The sequence below is a fragment of the Desmodus rotundus genome, chromosome 3 (genome assembly GCF_022682495.2).
Source record: "Desmodus rotundus isolate HL8 chromosome 3, HLdesRot8A.1, whole genome shotgun sequence".
In the NCBI taxonomy this organism is placed as follows: domain Eukaryota; kingdom Metazoa; phylum Chordata; class Mammalia; order Chiroptera; family Phyllostomidae; genus Desmodus; species Desmodus rotundus.
Window position 1 is genome coordinate 142,947,748 of NC_071389.1, and position 20,391 is coordinate 142,968,138.

Below are 20,391 nucleotides of genomic sequence, written 5' to 3' on the forward strand. Positions count from 1 at the left end.
TGCCTGTGGCTGAAGTCCTTCCTGCCTTGTCATCCTGTTTGCTGTTACTCCTCTCTTCTGTCTGTGGGTCTGCTTCTACAGCAAGCACCCTTTCCCATGTACTCACTCCACTGTTCAATGAGTTAGGAAGCAGACTTACTGCACTTGGTGGTTTAGAGCTGTGTATAAATCAGAGCTGGCATTGGAAGAGTAGAAGAGTTTTGAGTAGAGCTTTTAAACTCCCTGATATGAAAATTGCATGAGCTCTGGTGCATCTACTTGGCTTTTTCAAAAGGTGCTGGTCCTTTACCAAGACAGTTAGACCACCTACTATTCTGGAGTTGGGACTTCTCTTTGCTCAGCTCTCATCAACTAATGAGAATAACAGCAGAGTTATCAAACAATCGGCATATGCAGCTACTACCCTCTCCTGTGCCAGACTTTGATAAATGATCATAATACGTTGTTGTATAAGTGAACATAGCATGCTTTAGAATTCTTTTTAAAATTGAGATACAACTGACATATACTAGTTTCAGGTGTAAAACTATTTGGTACTTGTATACATTGCAAATGATCACCACAGTAAGTCTAGTTAAATCTATCACTACATAGTTACAATTTCTTTTTCTTGTGTTGAAAACTTTTAAGATCTACTCTCTTAGCAACTTTGAAATATATGATACAGTATCAGAATTCTTTTGATAACCATTTAGTAAGGCACTAACAATATCACTTAAGGTAAAACCCAGAACCAGGGGCAAAAGCAGGGACCCTCAGATCCTCAAGCAGTGTATGACTGTACGTGTAACTATATTACTCTGTCAAGAATAAATACTTTTAAAAGCTTACCAGGGTATATTAGCCAAATGATCATGGAAGCGCCATGCACTTCCTGCCTAACCTAAGCTGGAGCAAACAAAATCTACTTTTTCAATCTTTTTGCTTTCTATCCTCAACGTCTGGTTTCTGGCTCATGGTCTCTGAGACACTGCTTCAGTACCTGCCATCACATCCACATTCCAACTAATAGAAAAGGGAAAGAGTGGACAGCACAAGCCTTCTAAGGACACAGCACAGAAGTTCCCACATCATTTCTATTCACATCACAATGGTCAGAACATAGTCACATGACATAGCTGCAAGGGAACACGTGCAATTGTCTTTAGAAGGTGTGTATCCCGCTAAAACATGGCAAGTTGTATTACTAAAGAAGAAAGGAATATAAGTGTTGATGAGCAAAAAACCATGGCAATTTTAGCCACAAATGATTAATACAAAATTCAGGGTAGGAGTTATCTCCCGTGGGAGGGAAGGGAATACATTCCAGGGGCTTTAGGCATTTTAATAACATTCATTTCTTAAGCCAGATAATTACAACATGGGGTTTCATTTTTCATTGTTCTTCCTTTAAATGTGTATATATAAAAATATTCATTATATACATTTCATCATTATAAAAAACAGTTGTTGAAGGTATTGGTGCATGGCATTTATTATACTACTCTCAACTTCTGAGTACATGTGATAAATTCTAGAATGTTCACATACACACACTTTATATACATTTACACACTTTCATCTGAATGCCCTCCCAGACTCACAATACTTTTTTTTTCATTGAAGTAACACTGGTTAATAACACCATATAAGTTTGAGGTGCATAATAATTCAGCATCTACATACACTATAGCATGCCTACCACCCAAAGTCTAGTTTCCACCCATCGCTATATAACTGACCCCCTGACCCAGTTTGCCCTCCCCCACCCTCTTCTCCTCTGGTGACCAATCACCTGTGTGTATATCTATGCATTTGTTTTTGTTCATTTGTTTCTTTTTTGTTTTACATTCTACATGAGTGAAATCATATGGTTTTTGTCCTTTCCTGTCTGACTTATCTCACTGAGCATAATACCTTCAAGGTCCATCCATGTTGTTGCAAATGACAGGATTTCATCTTTTTTGTGGCTCATTGGTATCCTATCACACAACACTTATTGAAAACCTACTTTGTAAAAAGTATGGTCCTAAATGTTGTGCCACATACATAAATACCCCATGTATGGGAGAAAAAAAGGCCTATGTTATCCTTAAAATGTTTACAATCTGGTTGTGAGCTCAAGACTAAAATAATACTTTATACAACGGAATGACCAAATGAGAAATATGGACAAAATCCAGAGGAAGGAGAGATCAGTGTGGTGAAGAATGAGGTAGCCATGACCCTTGGAAATAAGCAAATGTGACAAAAATAGTAAAAGTGGTTAACAAAAATCATAACAAACATGCAAACTAATTTTAAGCAATTAGATTTGTGCAGGCCTCTTCATATGGCTATGATTTTGCTTCAAAGTTTAGAAACAAGTTAAATGCAGTTTAAGGGAACAGAAAATAAACTATCAGTCTACTTTTGCAGGTTAAAATCGACTTTGCCACCTTACAACCCAATCTGGCATAGCTTTAGGGAAGACTCCGGGCAGGCGTGCTCAGCCACTCTGAAGGGGCAGAGAAGCCCGTGCAGCGTCAGCCGTCACGTGCTTTGGTTTGGATCTCCAGTCCCCCATCTGCACGTACAACCGCAATGCATATTTTTATTACAAATAGCGAGACTCTTCCAACCAATCTGAAGCAAAAGAACCAAGTGGTGAGGCTCCCTTAGCATTCCTTCTGCCAAAAGCTATGTCTGAATTTAAACTTACTTGTTTTTCTCTTTAAAAAAATATATAAAAAACAATATCTAACAATGGTAAACATGAATATTACAAAAAGCTTAACTAAAATAATATCAATATACATTTATCAGTTCTTATCTGTTGCTTTGAGCCTTGACATGTCATTTCAATGATTCTGATTGAATGATAATTTTTGGTTACTTCAGTTGTATAATACCTATGTAATATAAATCTTTTAAATATTTTAGTAACACATCTAGTTTAAAACTCAGTATGACTTCAGTTTTAATTTAGGGAAATGTCCCATATTGGAACAGTGACTAAAGTGCCCAATGAAGCGTCTGCTTTAGCTGGCAGAATTACATTTTAAAACCATGAGAAAAAAAATACATGAGATATTCAAGGAAAATGCTCCCATTCAAGATCACACTATGTTTTGAATGAATCCAGAATGCGTAATCTTCCTTTTTTATTGTTTATTCTATTAGTTATCCCAACTGTTTTCCCCTTTGCCCCCCTCCACTCAGCTCACCCCTCCCTCCCTCAGTCAATCCCCACTCCATTGTCCATGCCCATGGGTTATTCATACATGTTCTTTGACTAGTTCCTTCCCTTTCTTTCCACCATTCCCCCCTTCACCCTCCCCTCTGGCACCTGTCAGTCTGTTCCATGTTTCTATGTCTCTAGTTTTATTTTGCTCATTAGTTTATTTTGCTCATTAGATTCCAATTATAGAAAGAAACTGAGGAAGATACAAATAAATGGAAGCACATACTGTGTTCATGATTAGGAAGAATTAACATCATTAAAATGTCCATACTACCCAAAGCAATCTATACATCCAACACAATTCCTATTAAAATACCAATGGCATATTTCACTGATCTAGAACAAATATTTCAAAAATTCACATGGAACCAAAAAGACCCCGAATGGCCTCAGCAATCCTGAGAAAGAACAAAGTAGGAGGGATCACAATACCTGATATCAAACTATACTACGAGGCCACTGTAATCAAAACAGTCTGGTACTGGCATAAGAACAGACACACAGATCAATGGAACAGAACAGAGAGCCCAGAAATAAACCCAAGTCTCTATGGTCAATAAATATATGACAAAGGGGGCACAAGCAAACAAAGGAGTAAAAACAGTCTCTTCAATAAATGGCTGGGAGAACTGGACTGATACACGCATAAAAGTGAACCTAGACCACCAACTTACACCATATACCAGAATAAACTCAAAATGGATAAAAGACTTAAATATACGTCGTAATACCATAAAGTCCTAGCAGCAAACAGGCAGAAAATTTCAGATATCTCATGTAGGAATATTTTGCTGATAAATCTCCCAGGGCAAGGGAAATAAAGGAAAAAATGAACAAATGGGACTACATCAAATCAAAAAGTTTCTGTACGGGTAAAGAAACCATCATCAAAATCAAAACAGAACCATCTGTATAGGAGAACATTTTGCAATGACACATCAGACAAGGGTTTGATCTCCAAAATGTATAAAGAACGCATACCACTCAACACCCCAAAGACAAACAACCCAATTAAAAAAATGAGCAAAGGACCTGAATAGACATTTCTCCAAGGAGGACATACAGATGGCCCATAGACATATGGAAAAGTGTTCAACATCACTAGCCATCAGGGAGATGTACAATGAGATATCAGAATGCATAATCATCTTATACAACAGAAGTGGCATGTATTGAGCTGATAGTATTAGATTAGATTCTGTAACTGTGAAACCAAGCTCTTAACAGGTGTAGGTCTCCAATAGGTTTCCACATTTCTGAATGAATTAAGACTTCCAATAAGCTTCCTTTCCAGCACAGGAAATCCTGTTGGAGTCTCCCCTGCAAGTATGCGTCATGCTCACAGCTTTTCATGTTGCAGCCCTAGCTGTATTTCACAGGAAGTTCTTCCCTTATTCCAGTAGTTTGTAGGATAAACTTTGGCTGGCTCAGCATATGTTGAGCTCTGCTTTCTTATCACAGTGAAGCAGCTGTACTGAGGATGAGACACAACCATCTCTCAGGCTCAGACCTTCTTTTTCTCAGTGTTTGAAATACATTCAGCTTCAGGTAGGAGGCCTTCTGTGCCCTATTGTTCCCTGATTTCTATATTAATATCTAGAAATACCTTTGAAAAATATCAAGGGAAAACAATCTATTTCCCCCCACCCCCAAATCCAAATGCTACCAAAACGAAATCCCCAGAAAGATTTGTATGATTAACTGTGTTCCCAAACTGAATTCCTGGCTCAGAGAAAAGAAAACCCCAAAACATGAAAATGCAATTAAGTGAAGTCTAATGCAGAAATGTTTGACTAAATGGAGAAGCACCATCATTTCAATAAGCCTGTGGGAAATCATGCTATTTTAAGACATCTGAAAGAGCGGGCAAGGTAAATTGGGGTTATTAGCAAAGGAATCCTTGAGAGTATGTTCAAGGGTTACTACCTAAATAGAAGGCTCACTAAATTCCTTCTGATTTTTTTCACCTCCTCCCAAAGACGGTGCATGGATTTCACTGATGAGAGTGAAACCATCCCTTCGTTCCAAATAACCAAGCCATAGATCATACAGCAATAGTAAATGTGAGACCACAGTTTCCATGTCCAAACATTATTCTCCCAGATACTGCTCCAGTGCCCTTGGTTCTCATTACTAGTATCCCCCCTAAATCTGGCTGCTCATATTGTCTAACTCCGGAGGACAACAAAAGGGCTCCGTAATAAACCCAACCCAAAGTAACCTCACAGGATGATCTGATCATAAATTTCTAATGGCAGGTAGTGGTGGGTCATCAGCCACTGGCCTGTAAAAGGTTTATCTTCACCTTAAGTAAGCCCTGTCCATTGTTTCTGTGCATCTAGGTTAACACCCCTTTGAAAGGCCTCTTTTCAGACCCCTCCTTCAAAGGCGTGACCACCCTCAAGAAAGCCCAGAATCTTGTTAACTGTCCTGTAGTCCAATCCCTGTGCTGTGACTCACACTCTAATATAATCTTCCCTCATTTCAAATGCATAAAAATCCGTCTCTAATTTCAAATGTATGAAAGAGACTGAAACTGTCAGTCTCAGGAGCATTTGAGGTCTTGCTTCCTTCCCAGCAACTGTCATCAGTTTTGGCTCAAATAAACTCTTACAAAAATTCTCTACAGGTTTGGGTGTTTCTTACCTCGACAGACTTACCTAGTACGTGTAAAGTTTGAAATAAAACTTGAGCCAATACTGGAAATTTGGAAATTTTCATATAAACATCTCTATTTACTGATGTATTTAGTTCAAGGCAGTAACTAGCTGAAGCTTAACAGTGGATTCAGTCCACCTGGACAGGACACTTAGACATTCTCCAGTTTGGTGCAAGCCTTTCCTTTCTCTACCGTCTCTCACACAGTAGGTTTTATGCATGGGTATTACCTGCCTGTTTCTCTTAGGCATTTATGTGCCTTTGAGACTGCAGAGGAAAGGGGAACACAGAAAAAGAACCAGAAGCGTGTTGCCCTGAGTTGATCAATTACTGGTATTGCAAGAAATCCCATCTCTTGTAAATCACAAAACTTTCAACGTCATGCGTCTCCTAGAGCACGAAATACCTCTACCTAGATAGACATTGTGCTCTTACCAGAGAATTCAACTCGAATACTCTGCAATGTGTTTCCTATACTAAATTTGTAATGTCATCACCTATTGTTTACAACAATTTATTGAGCACTTACTAAGTTCTGGGCACTAGGCTAAGTACATGGGCACCAAATCATTTAACCTGTACAGTAACTATAAGGCATATGATGAGAAAACAGGTCAGGACTGCCACGGTCTCACAGTAAGTATGTTTATGTTTGGCAGAGCTGGCAGAACAAGCTGTTTCCAGAGCCCATGGTCTTAACCATTATACTACACTTAGCTTACTTAAAAAAAAAAACAAAAAAACCTCCCCAAAACTAGACCCAGTGAAGAACAGACTTGAAGAAGTTTGGCAGAAGGCAATGTCTTATCTTATCAAAGAATAAAGAAAGGCATTCATCAACCTACAGCTGCACAGTCAGAATTCACCCACAGAGCGGACTAATCTGAGACTCCACACAAACCCTGAATTCCCCATGAAGCAAGCAAAGGGCCAAAGACTTTCCAGTGCTAGTATTTTTCAACAGTAACCAAGTTAATAACGCCAACTTCTGCGTTAATGTAAGCACTTTAGGTATAACATGAAGTACTTCACAGACATTGTAGGATATGTAACCTCATTTTACCAAGAGAAAAACAAAGTTCTGTCTAGGTTAGAGGACCCGTTTGAGACCTTACAGCTTATGACAGGGTGAACGGGGAAAGTGGAGCTCCTAGTCAGGTCTTCGGCGGCCGCGTCTAGATCCACAGTAGTAACTCTGGCATGAAAGGGGTAGGACAGCGCTGGCCAGTGCAATCTAAATGCGGTTGCGTGTTTGAGGAACTGAATTTTTAAGTATGCTTATTTTAAAATAATTTTTATTTAAGTTTAAATAGATAACTATGAAGAGAGAGTGTCAGATCCCACAAGTTAGGGGTTCGGTCCTACAAGCCTGCCCCATTGCAAAATCCAGTTTGCACACTGCAAATCCAGGGTTCACCTGGGCTTCTGAACAACTGGGTGTAAATTGGAGGACCCCGTGACAACCATGACATTTAAATAGGTAGTGACTAGTCCCTACTGGTAGTATTGTGATTTATAATAAGAACATATTTTGCTCTTTGCCCATAGTTTCTTGGCACAGAGCTTCTAAAACCCTTGGAATTCTGAAGTGATAAGAGCAATAAGGGTGAAAGGAGTGTCTTTTGTTATTCAAAGCAAGTCCCTTTCAACCACACCTGGGATTGTGTTCACAGGTGACTTTAGGGACTGGTTATCAGGGAACCAACCCTATGATTAAACGGTTGGTACTTGCAACCCCACCCCACACCTCCCAGAGCAGAGAGGGGCTGGAGGTTTAATTAATCACCAATGGCCAATGATCTAATCAATTGCACCTAGGTAATGAAGCCTCCATGAAAACCCAAAAGGAAAGGGTTAGGAGAGATTGCAGGCGGGAGAACACACGGAGGGGCTGGGAGGGTGGCGCACCTGCAGGGTGCACGGAGCTCCTTGCCCCTTTCCCCATACACTGCCCCGTCTGGCGTTCCTGAATTGTATCATTTTCATAACAAACTGGTAATCTAGTCAGTAAACTGTTTTCCTGACAGCCGTTCTAGGAAATGATTGAACCTGAGGTAAGTGTTGTGGGAACTTCCAATTTCTACTGGTTGACTGGAAGCCCGAAGACCCCCCAAGACATGCACCTGGCATGTGAAGGGGGACCAACTTCGGGGACTGAGTCCTTAACCTGGGGCAAGTCACTCAGGCAACTTCCTTGGCCTCTGCAGTTTTCTCTTCTGCAGAATGAAGGGGTTGGCCCATTAATTCCTAGTCAGGTTAGCTGTCAAATATGTCATGGGCTCTCAATAAACCTTCTGTTTAATAAGTGTAGCTGAGCACAGCTTACAATAATGAAATCGGTTCTGGAACCGTATTTTATTCTTTTCACTGAAACCTTTGCCACCTTGCAGAGTTATTAGTACAGAAAAGTACATTTTGATCTTATCTCAGCCGGAAATCCTCCCCTGCTGCTCACCACACATATATTGGGTTGGCCAAAAATGTTTGATTTCTTCCATATGATGGCTCTAGTAGTGCTGCGTCGTCTTGAATTTCATTCGAAACAATTTTGTTAGATTGTATTTCAACAGCTGTCATATCAGTGTGCATTTCAAAAAGTCTTATCAAAATCGGTAAATTTTTGTGCAGCCATTTTAATATTGAGGATGGAAGAAGATACACAACATTTTTGGCATATGAAGCTTTATTATTTCAAGAAAGGTAAAAATGCAACTGAAATGCAAAAAGGATTTTTACAGTGTATGGAGAAGGCGCTGTGACTGATTGAACGTGCCAAAAGTGGTTTGCGAAGTTTCTTGGTACTATTGACATTGTGGCCCAGTAATTCTTTGCCGTGGGGCTGTTTCATGCATTGGAAGATGTTTGGCAGCACCCCTGGCTTCTACCCACTAGGAGCCAATAGCAGGAGACAGGCAACATACTCAGAGCATCCTCAAAAACGCTGTGGGTGAAAATGGAAAATGTGTCTTTTATTTGACAGAAAAAACTAAACGGACTTTTTGGCCAACCCAATAATTTATAATCCCTACATCTGCCAAGCCTGGTTTTCTTATGATAATGGACCCAGCACTGTTCTTAAATCTTCAGTCTCCTTATTCATTCATTTCAACTTGAAATAAAAGCCTCCTCCCTTTAAGCTCCAAAATGACACCCTGTTTCTAGTTGACATATACAACATGTATTTTCCAATAAACTAAACAATGCCTGATTGGGGAGTGGGCAGGGAAAGCAGCATAACACAGTCAAAATAACTGTAGCAACAAAAGAGTGGATTCACTTAGCAATAGCTTGGATATATGGCACAGAGTTCAAAGATCATAGTTTTGTACTTGGGTTTACTATGTTGCTCTTCTTCCAAATGCCTACATAACCAAACAGCCCGGCTCAATCTCAGATGATATGCAATCAAGGAAAATAATGGGCCATGGCAAACAACTTCAAAGCCTCGCCACCACTTAGGTTAATAATATATAATTGCTACAATTTCTTTTAGCACAGTACTTTTAATTAAATGCGCTAAAGTCTCTGCCTACCAACTTATTTTCAACCACGGGCAGCCATTTTGCACCCTGGATGAGGCATCTGGAGTGTGCTTTTTTCCAAAAAGTACTCCTCTGCTCAATCGCGTGTCCTACAGTATCAGCTTAGAGCAGATACGCGCCCCTTTCTAAGCCCACTTTCCGAGACAGGACTCGAAGACTGAGTGAGCTGCGCCTTTACAGGGCCACACAGAGCACTCGCCATGGTCTCGTGAGTCAGGGGCTACAGACTTTCCAGACTGTGTCCCCATGGAATGAAGAGAAAACCAAACAACCAAAAAAACAAATGGCCACAAGAAGCAAAAGAACATGGAAAAGAACATGGAGAAACAGCAATTTTATTTTATTAATATGTGTACACAGAATATACAAAATACACCAAAAATGAAAAAAACTTTTCATTCCTAATACTAAAAAGAGAAGAGTGATAGGTGAACATTTTGATTCAATATTATCATGACTTAAAGGCATTTGTCTAGAATATTTTTCAATAATTTTCATAATAAAATTGGCAACAATAATTCAGTACAAATAGTGAGTCAGTTTGCACTTCTTATGACTTCATTATTTTTAGGAGCTGTTTCTCACTAGCCCTATTTAAGATTACACTTCAGTATTTTGAAATATGGCAGTGGCCACCAGATAAACTAAAACCCAAACATTTGAAAATGGTTGACCCTGTATTTCAAGACTGGAGGTGGGGGAAGGGATGGCTGCTTGTCATTATAAACTTTTTTGTTCTATTTTATTTTTTAATTATGTGCATGTGCTACTTTGATAACAATTTTTCTAAATGTTACAAGACTGAATTTGGGGACAGAGCCTCTACAACAGAATATCTGGAATAATTTTCCCCCCCTACAAACTTCATAGCTATACCATACTTTTTAGGAGGAGGGGACAGAGATTTACCCCCTTTGCCAATTTTTTCCTTAATATACTAACACGCTTCAAATGCTAACCCATCAACAGTACCTCCCCATCAACAATATGTGAAGAAATTTACTAGGTGTTATACTCACTAGAACAAGGGTGATCCCAGCCAACTATAAGCCCTTCCACTGAGTAAGAGAAATTCGGGCCGGACACAGAAGGGGTTCAGAGGAGGGAGTGTCCCCTGTGACAGGGTAAAAAATAACCTCAACAGAAATGAGTGACCTGCGGACCATGTGGTGTGAGATAGTGAGATGAACAGTGTGAGGTCAAGTGATCGGGTAGGTCCCTATCTGGGAGCCGAGAGACAAGAAAACTAGAACAGGTGGGGACAGTGAGAGAGGAGGTATTGGTCATTAGAGAACTTTTCTCTGATAATGACTCGGGTGTGGAGGTGCAGGTCAGGGGACTTGGGCATTGAGGACATCCAGGAGAGAGGTGTCGAAGGCCGCTGTAAGTGGAGGAGTGACCCAGAGCCAAGTACGTGAGAGTCACAGGAACGAGAGAGGGTGTTATGTGTGAATCTTCAGGGAAAGCAGCATAACACAGTCAAAATAACTGTAGCAACAAAAGAGTGGATTCACTTAGTCCCTCTGTCACTCCCTCCCTCTGTCACTCCCTCCCTCACTCCTTCGTTCCTTCCACAAACGTGTGTGAACTCTGAGCACCCACTCTGCACCTGGCTCTTCCCTGGGAGCTGGGGTCACAGGGTGAGGAGGCCGCAGGATGGGTGCTGTTCCCGTGCACACAAGGTGACAAAGGGCTTACAAGGCAGAAGGAACAGCATGCAGGAGGCCTCCAGGGCCACAGAAAGCTAAGTTTAAGAAAAGAAGGAGCCATGGGCAGAGAAGAGGGATCCGCCCTGTACCCCCATGGATACTCTCCACTCACGGCCCATCCCCGCTCCGGGTGCAAGCGTGGTTCCGAGCAGAACTGTGCCCAGTGCTCACCAGGATCTGTTGTGGCCCAGCTGGGTATGAGCAGCACAGGGGGCTCTGTGGCAGTCTGGGGTACCAAGGCCGGGCTTCGTCCTGCCAGGAGCTGTCCTTTCAGCCAAATGTGAGACCCTGCAGAATTACACGGCAGCATTGCCTACTGATGTGGGAATAGTCTTGTCCTCCCTGGTAAAAATGGAGACAAGTGCTGTGTGCCTGGATAGTTGGTATGCTGCCAATTCTCTTGAGCAGAATTTTCAGTCAGCAATAAAGGCTTCATGCCATTAAGAGCTCAGCACTAGTTCTAGTAAAATGTAAAGCTCCCATCAAGTTTTACCCTGTGGTGGAAGAAGATGAAAGCCCAGAAGTGCCTGGTACCCTGGACATGTTAGCCCTGTGATTCGATCCATCTTGTGCTTTGAAGCAAACCAACCTGAAAAAGAAAAATCTCCATGTTCTGAACAAGATGAGCTGATGTTTGCCACCACGAGAAAGAGCCAGTCCCATAAACAGAAACTAAATTCATAAAGACATAAGTGAAAAAAGCTACAATAAATGCAACACTATTAAGGGCTACAGAAAAAACACCTCAGTATCTCCATAACAGAATCCTAGAGTCTCTCTGCAAAGTCAGATCAAGACTAGGGGAGCACGTGTGAAAGGCTGAAGACCTGGCAGCTGCCTGCCGAGGAGAGGACAGGTGATAAGTTGGAACTGAGAGAGGGAGAGCATGCCAACGATCAGGCACAAGGGGCCAGGAGGAAACACACAGCTGTCACAAAGTTAAGCGTGCATTTCAACAGCCAGAACAGAGGAAAAATCAATTCTACACCAACATTTCTAAAAGAGAAGACACAAAGCAGACCTGACAGGTCATCTTAAAAGCCTTCAGACTGGGCAAGCCTCCATTGAAAATGCACTTCGAAATCGTCGAGATTCAGGCTGGAGCCGCAGGGACAGGGCCCTCCACGGGCTGCAGGGGTGTGTCCTGGACAGCGGGACCCTGCACCCCAGTTTGGGGGTTATTTCAGGGGGCCCTCGATTTCCCAGGGATTAATTCTGGCAGAGAGCGTGTGTGTCTGTATTATCTAAACTAGTGTCTCCTGAATCCGAGGTCTCCACACTTGGAAGTTGTACATATTAGATAAGAAGTGAGTCCTGGGTGGGTGTCTGTGTGTCTTGGAAATAATCCTTGCTGGAAGGTGGCCGGGCTGTCTGAGGGATGATTCTGGGACTCCGTGTCTCAAGGAGTGAATTCTGCAGGCGGTGGGAAGTGTTTTAGAGCATGAATGCTAGAGTAACCCCAGGTTTAGAGTTGAATCTGAATGAGAGACCCAGTGTGCCTCCCTAGAACAGCCCATCTTTCAAAATGAGAAGAGGGTCCTGCTTGGAGAGACTGGCAAAGAGAAGCTACCTCGATACTACAAGAACACCGGTCTGGGTTTCAAGACACCCAAGGAGGCCACTGAGAGCACCTAGATTGACAAAAAATGCCCTTTTACCGGCAATGTCTCCACCCGAGGCACATCTTTTCTGGTGTGGTGACCAAGAGGAAGATGCAGAGGGGCCTTGTCATCTCCCGAGGCTACCTCCACTAAGTTCAAAGTACAACTGCTTCGAGAAGTGCCGCAAGACCACGTCAGTGTACCTGCCCCCTGCCTCAGAGATGTCCAGATCTGCGACATTGTCACGGTGGGTGAGTGCCGGCTCCAGAGCAACACGGTGTGCTTGCTCCAACTACTCGAGGTCACCAAGGCTGCTGGCACCAAGAAGCAATTCCAGAAGGTCTGGGACCAGATACCTGCCCATTCCCTCAAACAAAATAAAGTTGTTTTCTCAATAAAAAAAAAAAAAAATCTTCGAGAAAGGGAAACAAAATGACTGAACTTTGTCAAGAAGTAATAGAACTTCTCATGCTATTATCAGACCGTGACTTGCAGTGAGGGGGGAATGTTCCACAGCAGCTGACAAGATGGACCGTGAGGATAAAGAGCTGGAAACATTAAAAGCCATTCAAAGACCTTGAAGAAACGCTGAAAAAAGGCATCTCTTCTTCTCAAAGCAGACTCTGTTCCTTGAACTAAAAGCTCACAATCACTGGGCGAGGGCATGGAAGGCTGAACAAAACCTTCTCATCTTAAGACAGGAGGCTGTAGACCTGAGACGACTCAGCAGTGATGAAACTCGCGCTCCTAGAAGGGGATCCTCGCGCACCTGAGGATCCAGGTGGCCCACCTGCTCCCATGCCTGGGCATCGACTGCTGCTCCTTTGAGACAGGAGGGCCTCACGCCTTTCCCCTCAGAGTCTCTCCTTGGATGCCAAGCCTTTCTCTTCCCCTCCATTGTTAACTTCGACATTTCCAATGGACCCAAATGGTGCACATATGGCAAGAGGGTTTCCTTTTGCTGTCTCTCCTCCAAAAAGCATGATGGATAACCCCTGACTGCCACCTCCACCATGGGCTGGCTTCCCATCAAGGTGTTCTTGTCCTTAACCCCCCTTATGGGCTGGGTTTTTCCCTGGATACCCCCATGCAGAAAATGGAAGTGAGCCACATTTTGGGGGGGCCACTGGGCCTTCACATTGACCCCAGTAATTAAAATCCTGACACACGGAAAGGGCCTGATATCATTTGTCATTTTACTTTCTCTTTTGAAGTATTTTTGAATTACTTGTATTTAGTAAAAAAAAAACCCCTCCTTTACATAAGTGTTTTCCCCTTTTGTTCAAAATGCAACTTGGTGTAAATTTTAGATAGATTTTAGTGAGAGGAAATAGTTGAAATTACTCTCATTATATCATACATTCTAGAAAATACAAGCAGCAAATCTGAACCTGACGAGCCAGACACTGTTCGCTCAACACCATGTCTCCACGAGCAGCTCGGCTACCAGGCGCATCCGAAACAGCAGATGCGTTTCTCGCTGCCTATGGCTCCACCCAGAGCACCCCCAGGAGAAAAGTGAACGGCCCCTGGGGGCCCCCATAAACCTTAGTTGGTTTAAAAATCTACTCAAATAATGTGGGAGTCAAAACAAACAATAATATTCAACTATTGCATATAAAAATCTTAGCCTTAAAACACTAAGGCTCTCTATAATTCTTCATGTATGTATTCAAAAGCATCTTTCTCTACAGGAAATGTCCAGATAGAGTTGTGTTTTGCTGGATGCTGAGCAAGCCCTGGGTAGGGCTGTCAGCATGAAGACATATTCTGGTACAAGAGGCATTTTTACAAGTTCAGCAATTTTGTATATGCAGAATGCCATAGACTTTTAGTCAGAATATTTATTTATTTATTTATAAAAACCTTTCACCCTGACTGGTGTGTCTGCAGGTTCGGTTTCTTGTCAGGGCACATGCCTTGGTTGTGGGTTCGAGTCTGGATTGGTGCACGTTCAAGAGGCAACCAATTGATGTTTCTCTCCCTCTCTTCCTCCCTCCCTTCCCCTCTCTCTAGAAATAAATTTTTTTTTAACTTTTAAAAACTTTCAATTTAGGAAGACATTTGGTCATAAGAATAAGAGCATTTTCAATGAGACATATGTCAGAGTCTACCATATGGAACACTTCAACAAAAAAAATTTTAAAAATGGTTTCCTTCTAACATCAGGTTAGATGATTTACCTAGGCAAATTTCCTTTGCTACTATGACAATGTGTTCTGTTTCAATAGAAGCTTTGGGAATAGCCTGAGAGGGACAAAGGGCAGCCCCATCTGTAAGCAGGAAAGGGTCCTGGAATTTAAGAAACTGACCTGGGTCCCATCACACCACCATTCACCCTGCTGAGTCTTTCATTCTGCTTTGAAAACTTCAAGAAAACAAAGACATTAGGGGTTACCTGAGTAAGGCTGCTGTTGACCTGACCCTAAGTGGGAATCAGGGTGGTGGCAGGTGGGCCAGCACGGTCTGCTAGGCAGATGTCGGCTTGGCAGGCTGTCATCCTGCTCGTGACGGAGAACTCATCACATGAGGAACCAGGTCTGTACTTTCCCTGGGTTGTAACTGTGTATCTCTACACCTGATTCAGGAACCAGCGATGACCTCTGGGGATCCCCTGAACAGATCACAGAGGAAGTTTCGGCTGCTGACTTCCCACCGACCTTGAAAAGTTCCTTTCTGAAATGTCTACAGATTGTCATGGACTAAGAGTTTTGAGAGAACTGTTTCGGGTCTTGTGTAGCTGTGTCTAATTAACGTGTGGTGCCTCAACATAAAACCAAGAGACCTTGTTTATTCTTAGCCAACTAGGAAATTAGTTAATTTACGCAGCAGTTTCTTGATTTTAACAAACCTTTTGTAAATAAATTCAATGAATTTGATAGCTATCATAAAAGACTTACTTAGATTCAATATGATTTTTTTAATATCTCTCATTTTGAGCAATTAAATAGGAGATGTTTGATCTTTTAGATTTTTTAATTCTGAAAACCTTACAGCAACATTATAAACTTTGGGAAGTGGAGGGAAAAAAACAGCCATCCTGAATTTGAACACTGTACCAGAGCTACTACTTACCTATTCATCTTAAAATGCAAAATTTACTTAATTATGATCATGCTGTATATACAACTCTATATTCAATTTTTCATTTATTTTCTATACTACTAGTTTTCATAATATTTTCTAATATTATATTCCTTGAATTAAAACTTTGTTTAATATGGTTTACTTATTATTTTTGCTAGGATTTTAGTGACTTACTTTAATAAGCTATAAATCACCTCAATGTAAAATGTTTAAAAGTTAAAATTAACTTTTATTTCAAAAAGGATTCCAGAAGAATGAATTAACATATATAAAATGGTTAAATATGAAATTAGCACTGTGCACATAAAAGTAGTTTTCAAAGACAACTGCTATTCATACATATTCTGAAGGCTATTTCTTTTCAAAAGTGTTTCCATGCCAACAAATAATCTACATACATTAAGAGGCAATACTGAGTGCTAAAGAAATATTGGCACCGCTAAGTACTTTCCATGAATTAGCGCATTTAGTCTTCACAGTAATCTACGTCTCTGTACTATGATTACCCCGTGTACAAATAAGGGAAGTGAGGCTCGGAGAGGTTACAGACATGAGCGAGGCCATACAGCCGGGATGGAAATCCAAACATCCTGACCCGAAGCCGGCCTTCAGTCCATACGCTGTGAACTGTACTGGTCCACCGCACCCTAACTGCCAAAAATCTGGTCTATTGCTGTAGGCTATCGACTTACTTTTGGTTAAGTTCTTTTTCCTCGCAAATGATTATTACCATGCAAATGAAATTCTGATATCCTCTCCTACCCCTATCATAAAGTGACATTATTCCAAATCTGCATCTGAAACATCCATGAATGGTTTACTACAATGCATCCAGGATCTGTAATATCCCATGCAAGCACTTTGATACATTCCAGCCCAGTTTATGTTCGCACACCCTTGTGTCTACTCCAAAAAATTACTATCTATAATCTCAAGAGCTCAATGCCATTGAATTTCAGCTAAGGTAAGGCGTGGCCCTGGCAGTTTCCAGAAAGTCAGTGTGACAGCTTGGAAGGTGGTGGCACTGCTGTTACCTGCTTTGCTACAATGCTCGTACACAATCAGCACCAAAAAATGAGGGATGAGAAAAAGTCAACTTCCCAAAATACACAGTGCATGTTCTTTTGGGTTATCATCATTGAAAAAGTGCTGATAGCAATGTGTTGCTCTGGAGTGAACCCCTCCTCTCTGTCCCCCGAGCTGGTTATATTTTTGAGAGGGACCTTAGCAAAGTGAAGAGCATGCAGATAAAGGATGTCAGGCTGGTGGGAGGCCTGGACAGCATCACCCACCCGTTCGTTCACATGTCAGTGCATTTTTAACATCCACGCTGAATAGGCTCCCTGCCCGTTCGTCACTTGGTAGCCATCTTGGCTATCAGATCCGTTAGCAGAGAGAGAGACCAAATGCACACAATGTTTATTATAGTATATTATAATCGTTCCATTTATTACCAGTTATTATTAATCTATTACTGTGCTGAACCTACAAATTAAACTTTATCATAGGCAAGTGTGTATAGGAGTAAACATGGTACATATACGGTTCAGTGCTATTCAGGTTTCAGGCACCCACATGAGGAGTCTTGGGGCACATCCCCTGTGGATAAGTGGGGACTACGGTATTATATATTTAAAAAGAATCAGTCCATGAGAGATTAGGGGAAAAAAAGTAGTTTTTCAGCACGGATAGTTTGGGAGGCATAGGTCCAAAAGGAACAAAAAATGTAAAATTACAAAAAAGTTTTTTTTTAATCATGTAGCACACAGGATAAGATTCTCATCCAAGGTTCTGAGAGCTACCATTGACTCGGTTTATCTTTTTCAGGCCCTGAGCCCCACGTTTTGAGTGCATGCTCATTCAATCCTCGCGGCAACCCAACAAGGTAAGAATTACCACCGTTTTACCAATGAGAAAACTGCGTCCTAAGAACCTACACCATAAGCTAGTGACTTGCAGCTAGGAGGGGGCAGAACTACAAGGTGAACCTACCTAACTGCAAAGCCAGAACGTGATGCTTTCTAATACAATGCAACATGTACAAAATTATGAATAAAAAGGTACAAAGTTTAATCTCTCGGGCAATCAAGGCATTTGTCATCACTCCACCCTGTTCCAAAAGACGAATTCGCATATAGCTTCAGCAATCAAAAGCTGACAGTTCGTTCTTTTAGGATTATATATATATATATATATATATATATATATATATATATATATATATATATATAATTATACACACACACAAAAAAAACACCCCCGAAAGAATAGAGAATTAGAATACGGATTTAGATTTGGATAAACTAAATAATAAACTACTACAACTTTGAAGGCAAGGATTTATCTCTGATTAAAAAAAAGAAAACTCTAAAGTCTCCATCTGCATCGGGGTGGGCAAACTATAGTCCATGCATGGGCCAAATCCAGCTTACAACTAGTTTTTTTTTTCTTAAAAAATTGTTAAATTGACTTGAGAGAGAAGAAGGAAGAGAGAGAGAGAGAGACATTGATCTGTTGTTCCACTCATGTATGCATTCCTTGGTTGACTCTTGCATGTGCCCAGACTGGGGATCAAACCTGCAACCTTGGTGTACTGAGATGCTCCCACCAACAGCCACACACGGGGACCAGCCAGTTTTTATAATACGGCTTCACTGAATACAGCCATGCCTATTAGTTTGCATAGCATCTGTGCCTGGTCTTAGCAGCAATGACAGAGCAGAGCAGATGTAGGACCTACAAAGGCTAAAATGTTTATTTCCTGGCTCTTCTCACAAATATCTGTGGCGACCTTCGCTCTCTACCAGTAAGGCGGGCACCAGCACACACAGTGACTCACTCAAGTGAGCCACAGTGTCAGTTTAGGCATTAGGATCAAGCATCTGATTTATCACAACTTCTCTAACATTGTGATTAGACAAAGAGAGCTGACTTGCATTCTGAATTTCTTTTCTTTGTCAACTTTATAAAGGAGAGGGTACCAACTAGCTAATTCTTCCAAGTGGGGATGACGGAAAGGCAAAGGCTTTAAAGTAAGTTTGCAACCTACAACCTAGAAAGGCTCAAGCATCAGCTGATGAGAGCAGTGTATGAGAACCACCGATGACTCCGGCGTACTTTCTTAGCGCTTTCCACGCATTTGCGAGGGTTTCGGGTCATTCTCCCAGCAACCCCATGAAAGTAAGGCCACTGTTAAGAACGGTGGTGACTAAGCTAAGAGGGTGCGGGATCTAGAATTTGTTTTCATCACTCTATTCCAAAGCTCTCCCCTAATAATTCTCTCTAGTGTCCACAAAGGACAGCAATATGCAAATTACCCTAAATTAATCTAAATTAACCTCAAAATGTAAAGTAACCAGATATACCCAAGTTTTTTAAAAGGAGAATTTGTTAATATTTGAGGGAATCGAAATGAAGTAACCAGATATTTGTAACATTACTATAACCTTGAAAACACTGTTTCACCCACTGACAATTTTATTAAAAGAATCCATGTTTTTGTTTCAAAGAAAGACTGGGGAAAATGTGACTGAGACACATCTTAATTACAGGCTCTTTTTTGGGGGGGAGTTTTAATATGAACTGTATTTTCCTATTAGATTATACTTTCCAAAAGAAAAATACGTGTTTGAATCTTACTGAAGGGAAAAATACCTTTTTGTAGGTTGATGTTTGCAAAGTAGAAAGCTTTGGCAGAGCGTCAAGTTCTCCCAAAACACACGGCACTAGATGTGTACAGACGACAAAATTAAAGAGGCACTCCCCCCCGTTATTTCCATTTTCAATGTCATTGCTCCTTTAGGGTGAACTGTTCAGTTTCAAAGCTGGGCTCATGCCGTTTTTTTAAAAAAAGGTTCATTAATAATTTCTAAGCAGATAGGGATGCAGTTAACCAAAATGATATAAACTCTAGTGAGAAAATATAGTAAATTGTACTTGATCCTAAAAAGTGAAAATACTCCAGTTGGTTATCTATCTTTGCATAAACAACAAAGTAACTGAATCACGTTTGTCTTCATAGTCAGTTTTAACACACATCATTCTGTTTGCCACAGAATTTTAGGCAGAAATACTTGTCCCATAGGATACGGAATACTGCTAAATGGTAGAAACATCTCGAATTGTGTAGTATTTAAACATAATTCTTTTCCATCAAAGGGTTGTACAATTTTTGAAATCTGAGTTCCATAAACACTGCAAGTCACTGTTACACATATTTACAGGGTCATAAATATTCAAATTATGTAATAAAATAGTACAAGCAGCTGATAAAATCAGATTAACATTCATTTACAGTAGCTTAGCAGGCTTTGCCAAATAACAGGCTATGAGGTTCTGATTGCATTAAACTTCCTGATTATTCTTTTCTTTTATTTCTCATTTTTTAAAACTTATGTGTGTTCACCATCCCAAGTCAAGTCTCTTCTTCCATCACTATTTATCCCCGTGTTACCCTCTCATACCTCCCCTGATTATTCTTTTCTATCCTATGTTCTTTCCACACTATTTCTGAGATTCCAAGTCATCAAGATTTTAAGGTCTTTTGAAGTTCACAAGGTCTATGGTTCATGTTATTAAAAAACTTCCCCAAA

The 20,391-nt window shown here is 41.0% G+C and overlaps 1 protein-coding gene and 1 pseudogene across 3 annotated transcripts in view; one reads left to right on the plus strand and one right to left on the minus strand.

Moving 5' to 3' along the window:
- The window catches only part of SRGAP1 (SLIT-ROBO Rho GTPase activating protein 1), a 255,508-nt gene that overhangs the window by 206,977 nt on the left and 28,140 nt on the right, over positions 1-20,391 (minus strand). The window lies entirely within an intron of this gene.
- Positions 11,171-14,234, plus strand: LOC112318982 (small ribosomal subunit protein uS17-like; annotated as a pseudogene).